We start from the raw sequence: 20,307 nt of genomic DNA, 5'->3' as shown, positions 1-20,307 counted from the left end.
GCCCGCTACCTGCCACAAATACCCATTTAAAAAAATATCCACAGGTATTTAAAACCCGCGGATACCCCGAAATATTAAAAATATATTTTTATAAATTACTAAAGTAAAATTTAATTAAAATTTCAAAAAATATATATAAAATATAATATAATTAAATTAAATATAAATTAAATTTAATTTAATTAAACTTAATCTTATAAAATATAAATTAATTTAATTTTAATTAAATTTAACTTAACAAAATATAAATTAATTTTTATTTTTATTTTTTGCGGGTAGTGGATATCCGCTGTACGGATAGTATAATACTCACACCCAACCCATTTATAAGCGGGTGTGGATTTTTTTTTCTTCCCTAGTTACATCAAGCTTCTCTTATACTAAGGTACTAGCATGTCGAGTTTTTGATTTGTCTAGAGGATGCACTTTTGCAGTCTTTGGCTTCAAGCCCTATTCTTGTAGGTTCATGGGAACCAACCACCATTTTTACGTTAGTGAGGTGGTTTACGACGTTTTGGAGATTAAGTTGTTCCCGACGTTTAGGTGTCAGGCTCCTTTTGGGTTTGTGCGAGATTCTGCTACTCGAATAGAGTTTGTTGATTCTTCATGATTGTTACTTTTGAAATAACATAAATGAAAAAGACATGAAGTTTTACTATCGGGCTCATGTGTATCGAGCTTCATGTGGGTGAGCTTCATGTGGGCGAACTTGGTGTCGAGCTGTTGAGTTGTATGCCAAGTTTATTGTTAAGCTTATCTGCCAAGCTTTATTCGTTCTTTTCAATTATGTAGGCATTATGTTGAATATATTCTCCCTTCTACTTTCCAGATAATTCTTACACATCAAGAATATTCATTGTTCTCTTACAATGTCTTTATCCATGCATGAAAGTCTTCAATTGAAAGCACTGGATTTTGTCGTCAATACATCAACCAGGGAAGCCATGTGTATTAAGAGTTACTAGTAGTAGAGATTTGTTATTTGTTGGTTTTGCCAAGCTTTGGACTCTTTGTACTATCAGCACTCTTGTTTCCCTGTTTCCTCTTTACTAATCATCTTTTTCCCAAAACTTTGAGATCCAAATCAGCTTGGAGATTTATTTGTTGTGTTCTTCATCAAAATGTTGTCTTGTCGAGTTCCAATAGTGAATGACCCCCTTTTCTTGCAAGGAAGGGTGAGGATGAAACCTGCCTCATTCTCTTAAGATGTTCAACTAACAAGAGTCGATGTTTTATGCCGAGTTGGCTGAAACTTATCTAGATTAGACTCTATATTTTTCAAGTTATCACGAAGAATAGGAATCTACCACTACCACGTCGAAAAAGCGTTAGATATAAGTTCATATATTATAAATACATTTTTCTATTTCTAATACATGATTAAAAAAAATACTTTATATGGTCATTTGAAAAAAAGGCGAATTTGAATACATAGGGATTTATATTTTGTTCCTTTAGAAAAGAATTTATATTTTAAAATAATGTTATACAATTCTTTTAGCTTTTTATTAAAATAATAGTTATATAATTTCCTTTAGAAATAATCTTAATCTACATAAGTTGAATGACAGATCTCTTAAAAAAAGCATTAAATAAAGATGTACCACTAAAAAATAATTTCATATCTAAAATGAGTACGGATCCTTATTTATATGTAGAGAATAAATAACTTTTAATTTTAACTTTCTATTTGTTTAAGAGTTGTATATATTTTTTATCTATTGTAAAAATTAAAATTATTTTTTTCAAAATTTTAGACTAATTAAATCATCATTTTTAAAAATTACCTAAATTTAATTTCTTTACTAAAATTTTATTAAATACAATATGTTTAAAACATTAAATAAAACTTAACAAAATTGAATTAAAAAACCTACATTACACCTTCTAAATTAAAAACCAAATTAAATTAAAATTCAAAAATAATTAATTTCAATTTTTATTAAAAATTAAAGAACTAAAAATATAAGCTTTCATTTGTTTCAAATAAACCTTGAGGTAGTATAGCAATTTGAAAAAATATAAGCTTTCTTTGATCAAAACAGGTGCTGTTATAAGGAGAAATTGTTGTCTGCAGTTTTGTTAATTATTCCTTGAATTGTTCCTACTGCATGGTTTGAATACACTCCAGTGCAGAAGTTTGGTGGTGACTTGATGGGACTTTACTTAACAAGAGAAGTAAAATATTTAAAGATGTAAAAGAATGTTTCCAAAATGGAATCAAATCATAACAATTCTCTTTGCTCTCACTAGTATACAACTGATATGATAATCAGAGTACCACATCCACATTGAATCTAATTAATTTGTTAGCAGTTAACAAAGGTAAATCAGTTCTAGCAACACCACCCAATCCCACTAAAATTTTGCTAAGGCACAATACAGAATACCATCGAATTCAGTCTAATAGACTACAACCAAATTTAACCTATAACCCAAACAAATTTCGATGAAGTAATCCCCAACTGATATTTGAAAAAAATTGATAAAATCAATCCTGAAAAAATTTGAACACAAACCAAAATTCGATCTACTACACACCAAATTAGCTCCAGCAAAACTAAGTTAGGGATAGACGAAGACACAAAAACTAAGTTAGGATAGACTGAAGACACAAAACTAAGCAGAATATAATCGACCCGAACCAATAATCATGACAAATTGGGTCAGCCCTACAACACTAGATTTAGAAAAATATTTGGATTGGAATTTAAAAATGAACAAACTAGTTTCTAAAGAAATATGATTTTTATCCAAAATCTGATCCAATTATTTGGATCCAAAATTAATTGCAGAGCCCTTAGATTTAGAAAATTATTTGGATTGGAATTTAAAAATGAACAAACTAGTTTCTAAAGAAATATGATTTTTATCCAAAATCTGATCCAATTATTTGGATCCAAAATTAATTGCACAGCCCTCAGAACAACGAATTCAAACACCGAATCGAATATTCAACACAATGGTTTCATTTATAGCCTTCACGCACCACCAGATAATAAATAAATAAATAAATAAATAAAATGTTCGAGCAGACTTGTATGTTCCCGCAAGAGAGAGACGAGAGAGAGAGAGAAAGAAACAATGGTGTGCAAGCATAGTTATAAACAAAACCAGATAGCACTTAATATAGTCCAACAACCATCATTGGGCAGCAACAAATAGCACAGTAGAAAGTTAATATATTCTTTAGGATAAAATTAAGAGCAAAACGTACTCAGGCTATAACCAAGTTAATGCCTTCCACTTTCCTTGCTTAAACAGGGAGTACCATGCAAGTTAATTATAAAATTCCAATTGGAAAAGAGGATTGGTTTTGGACTACAGAAATAAAGTGAGAAATGTAAGTGAACACGGTGCAAGATGTTATGTAAGGAGAAAATTGTTCCCACTCCTGTTGGTACTCCACTTGGACAACATCCTATGACTCTGTCTATTAAATTAGGGCAAGATAGGTAAAATTTTGTTACAAAGATAACTTAGATACAAAAGCATATTAATTTATAAATATCACAAGGAGATTTCCCGTAAAAAAAAACTATTCAAACAAGATGTTAGAATAAAAATAAATGAAGAAAAATTAACGTTCTCAGATTTCATAACTTCCCAAAATACGATCAAATTTTATCACAGACCCACAAATCAAAATCACAGTCTTCCTGCAACGATCCAACAGATAACACAAACACAACACTACTATGGGTTCAAAAACACCAACACAATGAAACGGAAAGGTAAAAGAATACATATCAGGTTTTGATCCAAAACAGTGAAGTCATTCAACAATGTTTTTGTGTATCCTCGGGCAGGATATCAGGCAATTTGCTGTAAATCAAGACTTGTATTCAATTAAATTTCCTTTTCCCAGCAATGAAAGTGAGCAATTACTAAAATACAAAGGCTAATGAAAATCAAGCAAAAAATTAAGCAAAGAACTATTTCATTAACTTATGAATATAAGAGTATATACCAAAGGTTCAAAAATTAAGCAAAAAATTGTTTCTATATAACATCAAATACAAGAATATGAAAAAGAAAAAGGTCACAATAAGACTCATTACATCAGTTTATCAATAAGTAATTGTAGTTAAAACAAAATATTCCATAATGCATCAAAATAAAAGAATTATAGGAAAACCAAAAACCAATACAAGCCAAAGCTAACAATCAGAGGAATGTGAAAAATTTGGCAATAGATCCTTCTTTTTAAGATGTTGGTAGTCTCAGACATAGCTTTCTAGGCTAAGCAATTCCATCAAAAATGCAGTTTAAACAGCAGGGCAGTTAAATCTGCTCAGAGCCCAGTGCGTATCATCATTCACTCCACAAGACAATATATAGTCAAAGCCAAATATATAAAAAAAAACACCAAAAAATAATAAACAATAACGTACAGAATTTTAAAAAAAAATGCAAAAGCCCTCAGATCTCATAGCTTAATTCCAAATCATCTACAGCTTTTGTCACACGATTCGTTCACAGCCTCTTGCATCCTCCCACACACGCACACATAAGCGCACACATAAGCACACACATATATATACACAACCACACACACACACAGACAAAGAGAAAGAGAGAGAGAGAGAGAGAGAGGGAAAGAAACAGATCCGGATATGAACGAAACCGTGTAGCTGCTCACAATCTATGTATGCATCATTGGGCCAGATGTATGAAAACAAAGAAAATACACAATCAAAATAAAAGTGTAATAAACAGAATACAATGCAACAAGAACAAAATACAAGTTACTCCAAACATCATAGCATACAACGAACTTAAACATTAAAATCTTCATGTGAATGCCAAAAGGAGAAAGAAGCAAAACACACTACAGAATGCATAAATAATGCAAACAAAAAGGGCGAAAAAAGAAATTGGCAATAATCAGGAAACATTCTTCAACACATACGGTTTCAATGGCAAAACATGAGTTAGGGATACATGATGAATAGAGCGAGTGGGAACAAAAACTGTATTAGGGTTTGAGACGTGTGAATAGGTTACATGAGATGTGAGCATAAATAATGGAAACTGTCGATCGATTTCTCTCCCTCTCTTTAGTGGGCTTTTTATCTTTGGCCCATCAAGCAAGTCATGTGTAGGCCTGTTATTCTCATCCATTATGTTTCATCTGATTTTACTTGCTGAACCCCTACAATTTCTTTATGCGCATCACAAACATTCAAATTACATGTTTTTGAAATTTTTCAGAATAAATTTTTTGAAATTTTCAAAATAAGATTTTTAGAATAAAGTGTTCCAAATACATGTATGTATTCTGAAAATAAAAATTCAGAATAAGATTTATAAACAAACTTTTTAGAATATACGTCTTTAAAGAACGAGTTTTTTCTAACATCCCACATGAAATAACACTACAAAAAAATACGCTTTACAAAATACATAAAATATGTTTCAATGTTGCCTCTCTTTTCTTCTTCTGCAGTAGCAGCAATGATGGAATAATGACAGTGATAACAGTTGTGTAGACAGTGGTAAATGTGGTTCAATTTTTTCCTATTAATTGAGTGCAGTTAGTAATTTTGGGAGTGGAAGAAACAATAGTCTTTCTCTTGTTTCACTTAAAACTTTCCTAATACTAATTGATGTTCAGGTCTTCTAGACTCATTAGGAATCACAGAATAGATTGCTTTTCTTTCAATTTTATTTTTTTTACTTGTTGGGAGACATTGCAATATTTCCCCAATTTCTTGTATCAATAGTATTTTAACTTTTTAGTTGAGCATTACATTCTTTTGTTCATTGTACATATAGTAAAAAAATAGTTTTAATTATATATTTATGCAACAAGATACAATTTTATCAAGTATCTCAAATAGATATAATCTAAATTATTTTTCATTTTATTCTAATCTGCTGTTATTTTATCCGAAGCTTTATTTGCTATTGAAATTTTAGGTGCAAAGGGCCATGTATAATGTTAGGTGACTATAAACATAACGAGTTATTGAGAGGGGGGCATAATGATATAGGTACTTATTTTAGAGCTGTGAAACACTTCAAAATGTATCAAGCAATAGAGAAAATAATAGAAAGAGAAGTAAGAGTAAGAGAGGTTGAAAGTAATATTGACGAACACGTGGAGACAGTTTATTTAGTACTTGAGGCAGGGAAAACAATATAACATCTTTCAAAAGTTTGAATTGGATCAAAAATGAAGCAAGAAACCACATACAATTCAACTTTTATGAAATGTATGACGTTGAAGGAACAAAATCTACATGATATCCATAATCCATAAGGTATATCATTTCACGAATTTTGAAGTTATTACAAAATTCTCTGAATATACTAATAGGCAAATTATACTTGTAATCAATTTTATTTATACACACGATCTACTTTTATTGTACGTAGCTTTTCGGAAGCAGCCCTGGAAAATGTGTCACTAAAATGTACCTATAGGTGCACAATACGGGATAGTTATTTGTCCCTATAGCCTTTAAACACAGCCTCATTAAAATAACCTTTGCCTCTTTATAGTAAAGATACAGTTAAAACAATATGGTTAAGAACATCAATTTTGAACCAATCACATAGTTAGGAAGACCCACGAATAGGGTAAAAGTGTTGTGAAAATGTTTTTGAGCCCATATCAAAAATTGGAAGGGATGATAAACCACTGATGTTGCTACTAGTAGAGATATAATGAGAAATGAGAGAAAAATAAAACAGAAAAATGAATAAGCCTATAATCAGAAAAATGCCGTGCCCTCAGACTTAAACTAATATAAATCAAATCATCCGTAGCAATTGACACTGGTTTCATATACAGCCTTCTTGCACCATGAAAATACATACATATATATATATATACATACACACACACAAGCCCAGTCAGATGAGAGAGTGTGGGAGCCGGGGAGTGAGTGAGAGAGAGAGAGAGAGAGAGAGAGAGAGAGAGATCCAGTGGTACAGGTCCAGTTATAAAGAAACCAGGTGCTACTCAATATTCTATATAATCATCACAGGGCACTAACAGACTACAAAAAATACCGTAGACTTTCCTATTCACAGTTCACTGTGTAAAAGGAGGATCACCTATTTGAAGTTTTAAAATACTAAAACAAAAGAAATAAAAGCCCTGAAGAAGATTGGAGTGATGAAGGGGATAGTCATTGAATGAAAAAAACCAGGAAAAAAGTTTACAAAATGTAACGAGCACTGCTTTAAAAGAAACATCACACGAAAACAGAAATGTCATACTAACAGAAAACAATGTTATGCCTCACAATAAAGAAATACAAACTAAGATTTCATGGTCAGATGCAATGCCAAACCACCTTAACAAATAAAGGCAACAGTCACGAATCTAGGATCACAATAAAGAAATAGTGAGGGCTCTTTGCCTAACTATGAAAACATTGATTTCATATTAGGACCCTTTAGGCAACCGATTAGAATCAACACAAGAGAAAGAACCCAAAACCCATAGCTTAATACAATATCACTGACAGCTTTAATCAGTAGTTCAATTCACAAACTTCTTCCAACTTCCCAATACAAACACAGCACTTAACACACACATACACAGAAAGGAACAGAAGAAAAGCGAGCGGTGAAGATCAGCTTGTGAACCAAACCATGAAGCTACTCAATAGTCAACTTCTACGAATTTTCCACACAAATAGCACACTGTCAATTTCTTTTTACCAATATAGCACACTGAAACTTTCATTTACTCACATAGCACACTTTTACTGTGCTAGTTCAGAATTTGGTTTACAGAGGACCTAATTCTGCACATGATTTTGGTGTTAAGCTAATACAAAACCATATTAAGAATTCGGTTCTTCAAAAATCGAATTCTAACCTAGCACCGCGAGCTATCTGAGTAAATATAAGATACGGTATGCTATTTAGAAAAAAATATCTGTGTAATAATAGATGCTTGTTTTCCAGACAGATTTCTTTTCAGTCGTGATTCTCATAAATTTGAAGTTCTCAACAACGATTATGCGCGATGATAAGGCAAATAGATGGATCCAAGAGCATCATATCACACAAAGGACTTACAATTTCAGCAGAAAACACATGTTAACACCGACAAATGGTAGTTGAGGTTTTCATGAAAGATACAGAGATTAGAAAACAGCCAGTTAGATCCATATAAATTAGAAAATAATACTAAAAGAACATATTAAAAGACAAAAAGAAACAAAAAAATTAAAAACGCTGCGGCTGTGGAAATAATAACACATTTGGGATTGAAGGCAATAAAACTACATGAAACAGGAACAAATGAATTACCAATGAATCACTCTTTTAATATTGTGGGTATCAGAAATAGCTTTCAAGGCCGTGCATTTTCATCAAAAGTTGAGGTTAAAACTTCTCAGAGCCCAGTGCATGCATCAGCATTCATCAAACAAAGAAAAAACAATAAGCAAAGCCAACAATAAACTAATCCAAATATAAAAGAAAACAAATATTGAAATACAGAATTTAAAGTAAAAAATTTCAGAGCCCTCAGATCTCATAGCTTAATACGAAATCATGTACGGCTTTTGCCACTGGTTTCGTTGACAATCAACATACATCTTCCAGATCATGTAGTAGTATAGTACAGGTTGCATTAGTCACACACACACAAACAGAATAAGAAATTGATAGATAGATAGATAGAGAGGAAGAGAGAGGAAGAGAGAGAAAGATGCAGGAGATTATGAACAAAATCGTGTAGCCGATCAACGATCTATTTGAACATCATTGGGCCACAAAACAAATAATTTACTCTAGATTTAGGTTACAATTATACAGATGAAAACGTATATAAGAGAAGCCTCCAACAAGTATTATTATTAAATTAATTAAACTAATATAATACAAGTGCAGCAAATTCCAGTTGCTCCGAACATCACTTCACTTCACATAAAAGGTTTATTGTTTAGATATCACGCATTTATCAAAAGATATATATATATATATATATACACACACAAAATGAAGACGATGAAAGAAGCAAAACGTGAAACCGAAAAGACACAGGTTACAGAATAAACAGAAAACAAGAATCAGCAGAAAGAAGAATAGATAAACAGGAAAAAGGAAACTGGGTGTGAAAAGGAAAACAGGCAACTAGGGTTAGTGATTGATTCTGATTTTGTGAAATACGAGAGACTGAGCATACAAATTTAAACTGGTGGATCTAATAATTGGGCCCTCTTTAAAACAAAGGTGAGCTTTTTTATCTTTGGGCCGGTGAAACTCTACTAGACTATTGGATTTAATTTTAGGGTGTTGCTCCCTCCACCACCACACATTTCTCCCTCCACCTCCCATTTACTATTTTGCCCCTAAGTAAAATTTTAAAATATTTTTCTTTTATTTTAACATTATATTTCTTTCTCTCTTTCTTTTGTCGGTGTGAGATACTATAAGTTGTAAAGATTGATGGTGGTGGAAAGAATTATCAAGCAGTCTCCCTCTCGTGGTGCAGTGTCGCTCTCGTGGTGCAATGTGTGGAGTGGTGTAGTGCGTGTGTTACTTCCTCAAGGTGCGTATTCGAATAAACCTTCAAATAAAACCCTAAAATAAAAAACGTAACCTTTAAACAGAGGTGACATCCTTCAACGGATGTCAAAATCCTTCAACGGATGTCAACATCCTTCAACGGATGTCAACATCCTTCAACGGATGTCAACATCCGTTTAAGGAAAAAACGGATCCATTTTTTCCTTAAACGGATGTTGACATCCGTTTTTTCCTTAAACGGATGTTGACATCCGTTGAAGGATGTCACCTATGTTTGTAATTTTAGGGTTTGTTTTATTAGTTTATTCTTTATTTTAGAAATATTTTAATAATTTAATTTAAATGTTTTGATTTATTATTTTTGAATATATTTTTAATGTATTTTAATAATGTAAGGAAAATGAAGAAGAAAGAAATAGATGAGGAGAAGTAAAACAAAGAAGACAAATGGAGTTGTAGAATAAAACTGAAGACAAATTGTTAAACGGAATTGAGAGATGGAAAGATTGAGTACAGGGAATAAAGTAAGAGAACTAGGTTTGAAATAAATTAAAATAGTATAAGTAAAAAATTTTAATTTGAGGATATAATTGGAATTAAAAAAAATTTGGGAGGTGGAGGGAGAAAGGTGTGGTGGTGGAGGGAGCAACGCCCTTAATTTTAAAGGTTAAATCATTTGTTTGTATCTTTTAAAAGAAATTTCGATTTTTTTTATGTACTAAAATTAGTCTTTATTTTAAAAAAGATTTAATTGTTTTCATTGTCTCTAATTTGAGTGCACTGTGTCAAGTTGATCAAACTTTTTTAAAAAGTTTGATCGTTAAATAAAAACTAACGGGGTTAAGTGTTTGAATACCTTCCTTTGACACAAACTCTTATTTTGTCATTTTTTAAATACCTTCCATTTTCTACCATTTTCTACATCATTAGGTTCTTATTGCTTCTGTGAAATCTTTCTTTTCAGTGAAGTATGTCCCCACTTTTCATTTATATTCTTTCATACTTTTGGGCATTGAGAAAATCCCAAAATTGTCATAATGTTCTTTATCATCATTTGATGAATCACTTAATACAAGACTATCTAAACTTTCATATTCCCATTCAGTGTCAGATAAACCCATGTCATGTACATGTTGGAATGGAATAGAAATCCACTTGATCCACCTACTTCAACTTGTTCACTACCTTCACATAAATCATCTTCCACTTCATCTCCATGGACATTAACCTCTTATAAATAAGTGGATTTTAAGTCTAACTCAAACCCCAAAACATTGGCTTGTAAGGTGAGGTTTGCACCTACTTATATACTCTAAATTGGTCTTATCTCTAGTCAATGTGGGACATCCAAACACACACCCTCACGTCGAGGTATATACATTTCAAGCGTAAGACTAGACATTAACGGATGGTCCAATAGCGGGTGGAACAATATGTCCAACAAACAACAAATATCGCTAGGATGGGCTTTAACCATAGCTTTGATACACCAACCTCACCTTACAAGTTGATTTTGTGGGGTTGAGTTAGGCTTAAAATCCACTTATTAACATGGTATCAAAGTTATGGTTAGAGTCTATCCTAGCGATATTTTTTGTTTGTTAGGCATGTTGTTTCACCCTCTATCGGGCCGTTATCAGACCATCCATTAATGTCTAGTCTCACGCTCGAGATGATGTTTACACCTCGGCGTGAGGAGGGTATGTTAGAAGTCCCACATTGATTAGAGATAAGGCCAATTTATAGTATATAAGTGGGTGCAAAACCTCACCTTACTAGCCAGTTTTGTGGGGTTAAGTTAGACTTAAAGTCCACTTTTTAACACCTCCACAAGATGATTTTCACTCAACACATCCTCTTCAGTCACATTCCAACTTCTAACATCATACTCATCATGTCCCTCATCCTCTACATCCTTCTCTAAAATAGCCTCATCATTCTCTCCCTCTCCCTCTGCCTCCACACCAATAGCATTGTCACCCTTCCCCAAAATAGCACCATCAGCCTTTCCCTTATCCTTTCCCTCCACACCAATATCATTGTCACCCTCCCCAAAACAGCACCATCAACCTCTTCCTCTTGGTCTCTCTCAATTTCGGGTTCACCAACCTCTATCTCAACTTGGGGTTCACCACCCTCTCTCTCAACTTTTGCTTCAACAATATGTCTCTCAACTTTTAGTTCAGCTTCATATTCCAACATATGAACATATTCAGGCTATGACACCATGTGTACAACATAGAGGTGAGATTGACCATTCAATATGGCAATGTTGACTAGATGACATGCACCTTTGTCATCAAATAGTAGTTCCAACCTTCCTTCTAACACAAAACCACCACCCACTGAATACCACAACTCTTTAACATTCTTATAACCTATCTCCTTTAGAATGGACATAATTTCAAAGTAGCTCCATCTGTCTTGGTCAATTTTTAAAGTATTGGTTTGACCAAACACATATTTGAATGACCCATCATTGATAAATTTAACCCCATGGTGAAAGACCACTTCGATATCAGAGTTAGCCATCTCAACTAATATAAAAATTATTGTCAGACTACATTTACTTTACCTAAATAACACTACATTTAATTTACCAAAAAACACTATTATAACAGGGCACAAAACTATTAAATAAAAAAAATTAGGGTAGGACTGTCAACCCATCAAGGTACAACACTCAGCCAAACTGAATGACTTACTTTAGCAACATCAGGGTAGGACTGCCAAGCCAGATAATAGAAGTCCACTAATTGGCTATCTTTAACTTTGTGGCTATGATTTTAAACTACACCGATATTTCACACTATTGTTTTCACTAACCATTTCCTATATTACTATATGATTACCCTAAATGCTATCTGCACTATACATAACATATACTCCATAGTTTCTATTAAACCCTTTCAACACCAAATATTAATTTAAATGTAAACCACAAACAAAATGATAACAAAAAAGTACTATGGGGACCATAAACAAGTAAAATAACATTCTAGGGAACCCTAAACACACCATAAATAAATAATTTAACAAACATAATGGGGGACCACAACGAAAATGGAGCATCACAACAGACATAATGAGGGACAACAACCAAAAGAAATCATATTTTATGGGGGACCACAATGAAAGCAATCATACACACAATGAAAGCAACCATAAACAGAACGAAAATAATCAAATACGCACCTTCGAATGGAAAATGCGCTTCGAAATCCCCAAATGTGGTTCTACTTTCGAAACCCTCAATTGCGATTTTTCTCTCTTCGTGAACTTAGGAACCCTCTATCTCAAATGCCTTAATTATATTTCCTTCAAAAATAACCCTAATGTAATTTCCTTAAAAAAATCCTAATGTAATTTTCCCAATTCTATAACCTATTTCCATGTCACCATATATTTCATTTACACGTCAGAAGCAATATTCCGAGACAATATCAGGTTTTAATTGTCTTCTGCCACATCATCAAACGCTTAACTTTGTTAGTTTCTATTTAAAGAAAGATACTTGATTGAGGTAAATTTTACCATATTTGAACAAAATTGAAACTCTTTTAAAAGGTTGGACCAACCTGACATATGCAACTGTAAGACCCATGAAAAATATTTAGATTTAATAAATAGTAGTAATTTTTAATTTTTACGGATAAAAATAAAATTAATAAAATTATGGCAAGAAAAATTAAAATTTATGATAGATAATTATAATAATTTCAGAGGAAGGAGATTAAAATTTTGAGAATTTATTTTAGAAGATTTTGAAAAAAAAATGAATAGTAAAAAGGGAATAGTAAATAGTGAATAGTAAAAAAAAATAATAAAAAATATGAATAGTGTTAAGTGGATAAGGCTTCCTACGGTGCATTGATGAAGCAGATAAGAAGAGATGTGGTGGATGATTAAAATATTATTTTTTGAATAGTAAAAAAAAAACTCTAATAGTGTCAAATTTTGGCCTATAAATAGCAAGTTTGGGAAATGAAATTTTTGCACCAAGAAGTGGAGAGATTTAGTAGAAAAGAAGAAATTAGGAAGTTTTGGAGTAGGAAGAAATTTTAGAGTGGAAATTCTGGAAGTTTTCTAGGAACAACCTCTGGTCAAGAGAATGATCCTGTAAAAGAGGTAAGGGGAGCTAATCTTTCTATTCCTTATGTTAATTATTGTTTGACTATTTATGTATTGAATTATTGTGTATGTTTATGTGTTAGTTATATATCTATTCATGCTTAAATTTATGTGTTAATATTGTTATATAAAACTATGTTGTTATTTTGAATCTGTGAATAAGAAATTTGTTAAAAACAAGTTGAGGAACACTTTGGCTAAGGAAAGACTTGGTACTTAAGTTGTCCATTGTGACACACCTCTCTTTCCTGGAAGTCTACTCAACAGGTTTTTAACTTAAATCCTATTGAACAGATTATGTACTGTTAAATTATTGTGCAATATATCTTGTTGGAATGAAAATTTATGATGAATTCATGTTATTGTGATGGATATGGAATTATGAAATTTGAGCATGGTATGAGTTGATAAATATGAACATGATACGAGTCTCGCGGAGAGATTTTGTAGTGGCATGGTATTGTGTACACGTTGATGTTGAGGGTCCTGTATGGTCATCCTGGATACTCTAATAACTCTCCAATCTCAAGTAGAGAAGGATGAGTTATGTGGTGAGAGGGGCAGGAGGTCCTTATCTATGTGCCGGTTTTGGACATAGTGTTAACGGACTAACCTTGTGGTTGACAAGTTGTATCTGGCCATGATTTTTAGTGTAAGGAGTGGAGGTCACCACAAGTGCACGACCATCCGAAACTTCCATCAACGTTACATCCGGATAATTGAGTCTAGCAAAAATCATTTTCATAAATATGAGTTAGGCGTAGTAGTAGTATCATGCCTCATTTTAATAGTTTGTTGCATGGTAGCTCACCCTTACTTATTTGTGTATGTACCGGAAAAATCATATTTTTGCGATGATCGTATAACGTATTTGTTATACGGGAGCAGATGAGGGAGTGTCGTCTAATCCAGTACAAGTGAAGATGGAGGAGGAAGGATAGTAAAGAAAAAATCGAGTTATCTTTAAGTTGAAATCTGAGTTTAAAATATGTAATTAATGTGAAATATTATATATTTGCAAATGAATGACTGTAGAAATGTTACAGTTTTCATATTATTTATGAAATATCAAGTGTGAGAATTTGGGATGTTACATTAGTGGTATCAGAGCAGTTCGTCCTTAGGATGACCTGCGGGTTGTACGTTTAAGTTGCCTTTCAGTGAAGAGGGCTAAGTGACATGATTTGTCATGTGTTTTTAAGTTTAAATCGTAGAGTGAGTGCAACCCACTTAAGGTTTTAAGAACAGAAAAACGTCTTGATAAGAGTAATGAGAGTCCACACTCATGGCTTTATCAGAGACAAATTTCGTTTCTTAATTCTTAAGGTTTCGGGAGGGAAGAGTTATGGTCTGAGTTTTTCTTTGTGGTGTACTCTATAGTGGTAGAGAGATACAAATTCAAGGATAACTTGACCTGTATACCTTTATTAGATTTCAGCAAAACCTTCTGAGACAAGTTTTTCTTTTTCTCGAAGATAGGTAGATGTGGTGTGTTAGAGCTTAGAAGTCAAAACATAAGAGTTTTGGTCTTGAAGTATAGAACCGTCGTTTTTACTTGGAAGTGTTTCAAGAACCGAGCAAGAGGATTGGATATCAATGGTTGTACAATAAGAGTTGAGTTCAAAGGTTTAAATGAGAGGAGTTTTGGGTAAACATTAGTGTGGCAAGGTTTGAGAAATCAACTTAATTCTTCATATAGGTGATGCTTGAAGATTGGAAGAAAGAAAATGGTGGAAGATTTGAAGATAAAGTTTAAAAAAAAAGGATAGGAATACTGAAGTAGATAAAGGATAAATCAAATATTAGACGAAGAAGAGTAGAGGAGAAGTTGTATAAGGCATAAAGCGGATTGAGAGAAAGTTTAATAGGAGGAGAAAGTTATAAGTTAAGAGAACACGATGTCTTTAGAGAAGAATGAAGTATTGAAAGGGTTCTCAGCTAAATGGATGATTAAAAGGAGATGGTTAGATTTTTTTTTCAGTAAATGTATTGGAGATAAGATTTGAGAGTATGTGATTTTGGTATGATGAGCAGTGGAGAAAATCCAGGTACGAAAATTTTGGCTTTCGGCTTATGCAAATTTTTGGTATTTTTTATGAGAGGATTAAAGGGTCATGATTTATGGTTTAATGGTTGTAAATCTTATTGATTTTGGAATATTAAAGTTAGTAGAGGTAGTGTAGGTTGAATTAATATTATTATGAACATGGCAAGATAAGGAAGAAGAAGAGTTTGGAAATAGATAAAAAGAAGGGTTAGAAAACTGATGTGATTAGGGAATTTGGAATAATTAAGAAGTTGTAGGTTGTTTTAGAGTAGTTTTCATCAGGTATAGTTATATGGTAATATTCAAACCTCAATGGTGATGTAAAGGATGGGTAAAGATTTATATGTCTCACCTTGATCTCTGACCAGTGATGCGTGTGTGAGTAAACTTGTTTATACTTACTTTTAGTTCGCATAAGATAAAAATTTGAGATTTGGTTAACACTAAATATCCTTGGGATATGGTTTTGATCTCGGGAAGCACGTTATAATTGAGGTTGCGTTGTGGTTGATGGCCCTGATAAACTCACTAGATGAGAGGTGGGAGTTGCCCTGATAAGCTTTTTGAGTGGTGGGAATTACCTTGATAATCTCTCTAGTTGAGTGGTGGGAAGTAACATGCTTAAATGATTCGGAAGTGTACTTGCATGGAGAAGCTCTTGAATAGAGTGATGGGAAGGGACACGATTTAATACTTGTCAATGAAACTATTGAATAGAGTGGTGGGAAGGGATACTTGGCACAATGGTTTTGTGCTATGACATGTTTTAATGACCCATAAATTCTTTATATCTATGGGAGTTATTGCAAGTATTAGAGGATTAATTAGTATAACCATTAAACTATATTTTAATGTCATAGGACGGATTTAACTTATGTGGCATAAGTGGTTTATTTAAATGAGTAGGTGTAGTACTGATAAGGTATGATAGTTGAAAGTTAGTTAGTTTTAAATTCGGCCTTATTGAGATAAAAATAAGTGGTTTCAGACTTTATAATATTGTTGATTGAGTGATCTGCTGAGTCTTATCAGATATACACAGTTGTTAGGTACTGGGTTACAGACAACATTAAGTTTGTGGATTCATATTAGGATAGGATGTGGGAAGGTATTTTGAGGACAAGGTTTATATTCCTAAGATTTAGAGTTTATAAGTTAATTCTTGAAGAATGTTTTAAGTTAGGCTAGTAATGTTTGCTAGGAAAATAATTAGATGAAGATTGAAGTAATTTGGAGTATAATCTTTAAAGAAGCTTGATTATTCTAGTTTTGTTAAGTATTTTAGAAGTGTTTATCAGGGAAAGAAAATAGTGGTTCAACATTTAGTGTGGGTTAAATAAAGGATGAGGATAAGTATTTTAGGGATATTTGACCAATGCAAGTGAAGGATAGACATTGTAGTCTAGGGTATGATCGAAAGGATGGTTTGGTCATGTTCCAATATGTTTTTAGAAGTTTATCGTCTTCAAGAATTGTTAGTTGATTGTTGAACATTAAGTGTAGTTAAGGGTGAAGGCAATATTACCGAGAATCAAATAAGTTCATCAAGGACGAATGAAGGAAATGATGCATGATCTTAAGTATGGAAGGGTTTCTATGGATGTTATAAAGCATACTCAATATAGGTATTATTTTTGGACAAGTTCTTGTTAAGTGGGTATAGAAAAGAAAACATAAGGATGAATTGTTTTAGTAATAGTGTTTTGGACTTCGAGTAATTATAAATTTTACGGAGAATAGAAGTATAGGGTAAGGTGGAGCAATCTAGTATAATTTTTGGTAGACATAAGTGGCTTTTGGAGTCGTACGATTTCTAGGAGTAGAAATTGTGTTGAGAAAATAGAATGGAAAGTTGTTACGGAAAAAGAATGATTCTTAAAGTTTTGCAGGGTCATGGAAGTCTTAAAAAAGGATCTATAAGGGGAATCACTTTCTGGTTATAGTGGGTATGAAAAGTTTTCTGGAATCTTGTGATTAATAGTTTATGAGTGATGAGTTCTTTTAAAACATTAATGGATTATTTTGAGACTAGTGAGGTATGTTTAATGGTGGTTTTGATGGGGCTAAAAGTGACAAGTAAGAGTGTTATGAAGGTTTATGATTTTAATTTTTTTCGTGAGTAGATTTCAATTTGAGATGCTAGAAATTTTATGCATAAAATAAGTAGAGAAATGATTCGGGTTATGAGTGTGAGACTTTTCTAGTGGAATGCGTGCAAATGAGTATTAAAATAAAATTTTTGTTGTCGAATTTTTTTATATACTATTGGTTTTGTTTTAGACAATGTTTTTATAAAATGTGCATTTTCTTAAGGCTATGTACATTTAGTATGTTCATATATAGTTATATGTTATAATTATAAATGTGAAAAAAAAAAGAGAAAATTTTCAAACATTCATTCTGTTTAGATGATGATTTTTGAATATTGGATCCTCAATACTGTGGGATTATGAAACGGTTGTTGTTGTGATGGTTGATAGTATATGATATTTGATAATTAAAATTGGATGTTATCTTTAAGAGGTATAAATGGTCTAAGACATGCGTGTTGTGGTTGAAAATAGAGATTTCTAGGGACAAATATGTGAGATTGAGGTTATTTAAGTAATCTAGTTTCCTAAATTTGTTTTGGTTTTGAAGTTTAATTAAAAAAAAAATTTGACCTAGAACCAAGGGTAGTTCATTAGAGATTGGAGTACAAAGTTGGAAGTTTGTAAATTGAAGGTTTTGAGTGATAGGTGATTATTTGTCATAAGTTATTACTATGACTTGTTATGTTACAGAAATCAGGTGTGGAAGGTAATGGTTGATTATTTTTGTGTTGTTTTTAGGTGATGAGATTTTGAATTAGAAAATTTTTGCAAAAGGAGGAGATTTGGAGTCTATTGTTAAGTTAGTTATGACTTAGGAATCTTAGTAGGTAGAAGTCGTGTGTTGATCTTGGGAAAAGACCGTTAGAGTTTGCAGTTGGATAATGTTTTCTTGTGGGTGAGTTCAATCACGGATGTGGGGGGACTTATTCACTTGAGGAAATTTTCTCTTAAGTACATTAGTCAACCTTCATTTAGTTTTTAATGTTACTTAACTAAGAAAGTATGTGTTGGATCTTTCTCACATTTTAGAAGTAGATGCGACTACAAACAGAGAAGATATCTCATAAGAAGGGCAACCCATAAGTATAGAAAACCATCAAACAAAACGACTTAGATGAAAGATCATCAACTTAGTTTAGGAAATTAGAATGAGTGAATTTACAAGGAAACTAGAAGATAAGGTGAAATAATCATAACCTTATTTTTATGTTGAATTTTCGAGGTCGAAAATTTTTGTTGTTGGGGAGAATGTAAGACCCATGAAAAATATTTAGATTTAATAAATAGTAGTAATTTTTAATTTTTACGGATAAAAATAAAATTAATAAAATTATGGCAAGAAAAATTAAAATTTATGATAGATAATTATAATAATTTCAGAGGAAGGAGATTAAAATTTTGAGAATTTATTTTAGAAGATTTTGAAAAAAAAATGAATAGTAAAAAGGGAATAGTAAATAGTGAATAGTAAAAAAAATAATAAAAAAAATGAATAGTGTTCAGTGGATAAGACTTCCTACGGTGCATTGATGAAGCAGATAAGAAGAGATGTGGTGGATGATTAAAATATTATTTTTTGAATAGTAAAAAAAAAACTCTAATAGTGTCAAATTTTGGCCTATAAATAGCAAGCTTGGGAAATGAAATTTTTGCACCAAGAAGTGGAGAGATTTAGTAGAAAAGAAGAAATTAGGAAGTTTTGGAGTAGGAAGAAATTCTAGAGTGGAAATTCTGGAAGTTTTCTAGGAACAACCTCTGGTCAAGAGAATGATCCTGTAAAAGAGGTAAGGGAAGCTAATCTTTCTATGCCTTATGTTAATTATTGTTTGACTATTTATGTATTGAATTATTGTGTATGTTTATGTGTTAGTTATATATCTATTCATGCTTAAATTTATGTGTTAATATTGTTATATAAAATTATGTTGTTATTTTGAATCTGTGAATAAGAAATTTGTTAAAAACAAGTTGAGGAACACTTTGGCTAAGGAAAGACTTGGTACTTAAGTTGTCCATTGTGACGCACCTCTCTTTCCTGGAAGTCTACTCAACAGGTTTTTAACTTAAATCCTATTGAACAGATTATGTACTGTTAAATTATTGTGCAATATATCTTGTTGGAATGAAAATTTATGATGAATTCATGTTATTGTGATGGATATGGAATTATGAAATTTGAGCATGGTATGACTTGATAAATATGAACATGATATGAGTCTCGCGGAGAGATTTTGTAGTGGCATGGTATTATGTACACGTTGATGTTGAGGGTCCTGTATGGAAGGCCATCCTGGATACTCTAATAACTCTCCAATCTCAAGTAGAGAAGGATGAGTTATGTGGTGAGAGGGGCAGGAGGTCCTTGTCTATGTGCCGCTTTTGGACATAGTGTTAACGGACTAACCTTGTGGTTGACAAGTTGTATCTGGCCATGATTTTTAGTGTAAGGAGTGGAGGTCACCACAAGTGCACGACCATTCGAGACTTCCATCAACGTTAGATCCGAATAATTGAGTCTAGCAAAAATCATTTTCATAA

General features: G+C 32.3%; 2 non-coding genes across 2 annotated transcripts; both read right to left on the bottom strand.

Moving 5' to 3' along the window:
- Positions 1-4,220: 4,220 nt before the first annotated feature.
- LOC148195149 (small nucleolar RNA snoR118) lies at positions 4,221-4,322 on the bottom strand. Its single transcript, XR_015781296.1, has one exon. It is a non-coding gene; the product is annotated as a small nucleolar RNA snoR118 (small nucleolar RNA).
- Positions 4,323-8,301: 3,979 nt separating this feature from the next.
- Positions 8,302-8,389, bottom strand: LOC124822789 (small nucleolar RNA snoR118). Its single transcript, XR_007027600.1, has one exon. It is a non-coding gene; the product is annotated as a small nucleolar RNA snoR118 (small nucleolar RNA).
- Between the last annotated feature and the right edge of the window lie 11,918 nt (positions 8,390-20,307).

The sequence above is a fragment of the Vigna umbellata genome, chromosome 7 (genome assembly GCF_029865625.1).
Source record: "Vigna umbellata cultivar VRB3 chromosome 7, Vumbellata_1.0, whole genome shotgun sequence".
NCBI lineage: Eukaryota > Viridiplantae > Streptophyta > Magnoliopsida > Fabales > Fabaceae > Vigna > Vigna umbellata.
Note: the sequence above shows the minus strand (reverse complement) of the source record. Positions and strands in the feature narration are given on the sequence as shown.